We start from the raw sequence: 4,967 nt of genomic DNA, 5'->3' as shown, positions 1-4,967 counted from the left end.
AAGTTTTTGGCATCTTCTTGAGTTAGGGCATTCTCAAATGATGCAAAGTTTAAAGGGTCCGGTTAATATATGCCCTTATGGCATACATTAACAAATCTGTTTTAGGAAAAAATTTATCAGGAATTAAAAAAGCAGTCAAAATTTTTTCAATTCCCGATAAATTTTTTTTCTAAAAATAGTATACTATTGTGTGCTCTTAGAGCACACGTTAGTCAAATCCAAGTTTAAAATACCAATGCTACGAACTAGTCATCGCTATGAAACTTTTCCTATGAAATTAAAGCACCATTGAAACTTAAGAAGCACGGACACATCATGTATGGGAATGACATGACAACACAAAATTTTTCTTAAAAAAATAAGACATGAGTACGGTAGGACAAGCCTATAAAAAATTATAAAATACAATACATTTTTATTTATATTCTCTATATATTATTAAGCATTTATATTTTATATAATGCTAAATATATATCAAATTAAACATTTTTATTGATATTTTGTTTGCCTGCAAAATATCTTCATATAGATATATTTTGATTTAGTATATATTTATGAATGTATTGATATTAGCACTATATTCAAGAAGACAGATTATGATTCTACTTTGAAAGAGTATTCAATTCTTTTTGTTTTTGTGTCCCGACTGTGTTTCTGCATTTTTTTTATTTTTATATATATTTAAAAAATGACAGTTGGGAAAGAGTACTTGATACGAAAGTAATGGTAACTTAAGGGTTAGGGCCATTAAGGAGTGTATGGATGATTGTAGGATGATGGACCTGGGGTTTTCAGGCCCAAAATATACTTGGACTAATAAGAGGGAATTGGGTAACTTAATACAGTGTAGACTTGATAGATGTTGGGTTAATCCGGGTTGGAAGGAATTATATCCGGAAGCTAACGTCACTCACTTAGCCAGGATAAACTCTGATCACTGTCCTCTTCTGCTTAGTTTGAATCCTTTTTTGGGGTCCACTGCTGACAGGCCTTTTAGATTTCAGTCAATTTGGCTGAGCCACAGTGACTTCCCAACTGTTGTGAGGGATGCTTGGGCTGGTAGGGAAGAGAATTTAGCTGAGGCAATCTCTAGCTTCTCAACCAAAGCTCAAAGATGGAACAGAGAAGTGTTTGGGAATGTTTTTGTTAGAAAAAAGAAAATTTTGGCCAGGTTATTAGGTACCCAAAAAGCCTTAGCCACCTGTCCAAATGGTTTTTTGATTAATTTACAAGATCGTTTGACTGAAGAATATAATTCTATCAGCCAGCTAGAAGAGGAGCTGTGGGCGTTGAAATCCAGAACTAATTGGATTATTTTGGGGGAGAGGAATACTTTGTACTTTCACATTTCCACTCTCCGCAGAAGAAGCAAGAATAAAATTACCAGTATACAAAATAATGAGGGTGAATGGTGTCACAATAGTGAGGAAGTGAAGGAAATTTTTAGTACAAGCTTTAAGAAGTTGTATAAATCCGAACAAGTGTTTTGTCCTATTGCCCCCCAATGGAGATCGGATTGGTGTGCCAAGCTCAGCCATGAAGATGCTGTTAGTATGGATAATATTCCCTCAGATAGGGAAATTTGGAATGCTCTCAAAACAATGAAGCCTTAAAAAGCTCCTGGTGTTGACGGGCTTCATGCGGGTTTTTTTCAGAGGTTCTGGTTAGTGGTGGGGGAATCGGTTAAAAAGGAAATCAAAGAAGTGTTTAGGAAGCAAAAAGTTCCGGAGTATCTTAACCAGACCTTAATTGTTTTGATTCCTAAACAATCTGGTCCAGAAACTGTTAGTCAATATAGGCCCATAAGCCTTTGCAACACGATATACAAGGTTATTGCAAAAATTATTGTTTTGAGGATTCGTCACTTGCTACCATCCTTGATTTCTCCAATGCAGACAGCTTTTAGTGAAGGCAGAAGGGGTTCAGATAACGTCATAATTGCCCAAGAATTAATTTACTCTCTTAAGAAGAGGAAGGGGAGGACAGGGTTCATGGTTGTGAAGATTGATCTTGAAAAGGCCTATGACCGCCTAGAGTGGTCGTTCATTAAAATGGTGCTTGAACATTTTGGTTTTCCAGAGAATATGATAAGATTGATATTGAGTTGTGTCTCCTCCACTACCACAGCACTATTGTTCAATGGTAGCAAACTTGAGTCTTTCCAACCTTCAAGAGGAATAAGACAGGGAGATCCCATCTCTCCCTATCTTTTTCTGTTGTGTATGGAGTTTCTTGGAGCCCAAATCACTGGTATGTGTGAGGATAGAAGGTGGGATAAAGTAAGGGCTTCTAGAAGTGGTCCGAGCTTTTCTCACGTATTTTTCGCTGATGACTTGATGCTGTTTGCCAAAGCAGACTACAAAAACTGCGAAGCTATCATTGAAGTTCTTGACAATTTCTGTAACCTGGCTGGGCAGAAAGTTAACTATACCAAGTCTAAGGTTCTTTTTTCTCCTAATGTGACTAGAGGAAGGGCGAGAGGCATTTGTAGGAGATTGGGTATTGTCGCAACCACCAACCTAGGTAAATACCTTGGTTTTCCCATTATTAACCAAGGAAGAGTGGGGAATGCCTTTAATTTTGTGGTTAACAAGATCCAAAGTAAGCTGGATGGTTGGAGATCCAAACTGTTATCAAGGGCTGGTAAGCTGGTTCTTATTAAATCCTCTGCGGCTCCTGTGGCAGAATATTATATGCAATGCCATTTGCTGCTTGTTAAAGTTTGCAACCAAATTGATAAGCTTCAAAGAGACTTTCTTTGGGGTTCAACTGAGGAAAAAAGGAGGCTGCATCTGGTTAGGTGGGAGACTGTGACACTTCCCAAAGAACTTGGAGGGCTGGGGCTGCATAATATGAGGGATAGGAACTGTGCTTTGTTAGCAAAGCTTTGCTGGAGATTAGCTTGTGAGCAGGAATCTCCTTGGGTGAAGATGCTGGTGGCTAAATACCTCTCGCCCAGCAGATTAAGTGATGAAGGTAATAAGCTTCCTTGCTCCTCTATTTGGGCAGCTTGCAAGAAGGGTGGACCAGTCTATGTCAAGGGGCTAAAATGGTCAGTGAGGAATGGGGAGAAAGTAAAGGTGTGGGATGATTTTTGGCTTCCTATTGGTCCTTTGAAAAACATAATTGAAGGGCCTTTAAACCGGTATGATAATCTCATTACGGTGAAGCAATGTTTTAATCAAAACCATGAATGGCAAGCTCAATGTCTTTCTTTTGAGCTGCCGGAACACATTCTCAGTGTCATTAAAGCTACTCCGCTGTCTTCCAACCCGGAAGCTGAGGATTCACTTCATTGGGCCTTTTCCAAAAATGGTTTTTTCTCTTTGAAATTTGCATATTTGTTGGCAAGGGATTTAAACCCTTTGAACCTTGATACTATTATGGTGGATTGGGTGTGGAAAGCTGAAACTTATCCTAAGGTTCAGTTTTTTCTATGGCTGTGTCTTCAAACTAGCGTGCCCACCAGGGAAGTTTTGGGTTCAAGGGGTTTAAGTCTTGACCCCATCTGCAAAATCTGTCTGCAAAGCATGGAAACTATGGATCATCTCTTAAGGGGCTGTTGGTTTGCCTGTGACTTTTGGCAACAAATTCAATTCCCGGTTTGTCTAAGGGATACTTTTAGTTTACCGGTTAGTAGATGGCTTGAAGTCAACTGTAAGGCAAAAATCAATCACAGTAGAATGGGCATTCCTTGGAAGATTGTGTTTCCCATGGGAGTGTGGCAGCTATGGTTGCATAGAAACACTTTTCTTTTCAAATCCGGCAAGGTGAATCGGTCTTGTTTCAGTAAGAGTGTTAAGGATAGTGTAGAGTTCTTCTCTATAAGGCTGAATGCTAAATTGCCTAAAGTCAAATCTGTTGTTGCCGTGGGATGGGAGAAACCTCCAACGGGTTGGGTGAAGCTAAATTCAGATGGTTCAGCTCTTAGCAGCCTAGGACGTGCTGGTGGGGGCGGAGTGATCAGAGAATGAGGGGAAATGGTTGAAAGGTTATGCTAGGTCTCTTGGTAGCACCAACAGCTGTGTGGCTGAACTATGGGCTGTAAGGGATGGTCTTTTACTTGCTAAGGAAATGGGGCTGCACAACATCATTGTAGAGCTGGATGCATTAAGTGTTGTATTACTCTTAAACAATAATACCACCAACTTGACTTTGGAACCTTTGCTTAATGATTGCAGGAACCTAGTGAAGGAGTTCCCCAACATGCAGATAAAGCACATATATAGGGAGGCCAATCAATGTGCGGATGCAATGGCCAAAATGGGCGCAAACAATGTAACCTCTTTTGTTGTTTTTTTGAATTCACCGGCTGTGGTGGAAAGAATCCTAGCTAATGATAAAGCTAGCTTGTGTTGTAACAGACTTGTTTGTTCCTAGTTTTTTATGATATTTCCTTATTGACCAAAAAAAAAAAAAAAAAAAGTAATGGTACGAGCTAGTCATCATTAAACATTTTTTCAAGAAAGTAATGGATACGAAACTTGGAAAGCACCATTGACTAAATTTTTTGGCCACGGAGTTGAGCCAAGTCTTCTTCAGTATTTTCTCAACAAAAAACACAATTCTTCTTGAGTAGGACCTGATTGAAAAATTAAATCCGAAAGATATAGGAGTAAGTCAATTAAAGTATTTATTTATCAAAAGAAAGTGAATTATCTTTTAGAGGAAACTACTTTAAAAAATCTTAAGGGCCGTTTGGTACATGTATTTAAACATATGTTTTCAGTTTTTAAACAACTTTACATGTATTTTCACGCACTTTTTCACTAAGACATATTTCTAAAATATACAAACAACGTTACTAGAACAACGTTACCTAACAGTTCCTTAGATTTTAAACTTTAAAGTGTTTTATTTATTTAAGTTTGTTGTTTAAACTTTGAAGTGCATGTTCAATATAAAAATGCGAGCTTAATTAATATGTCCCATTTAAAAGTGTGGTGTTCATTTTTTTTTTTTTTTTT

Source organism: Quercus robur, chromosome 4, assembly GCF_932294415.1.
Source record: "Quercus robur chromosome 4, dhQueRobu3.1, whole genome shotgun sequence".
Classification (NCBI taxonomy): domain Eukaryota; kingdom Viridiplantae; phylum Streptophyta; class Magnoliopsida; order Fagales; family Fagaceae; genus Quercus; species Quercus robur.
The sequence above is the reverse complement of the archived record's forward strand: the minus strand, read 5'-3'. Positions refer to the sequence as shown.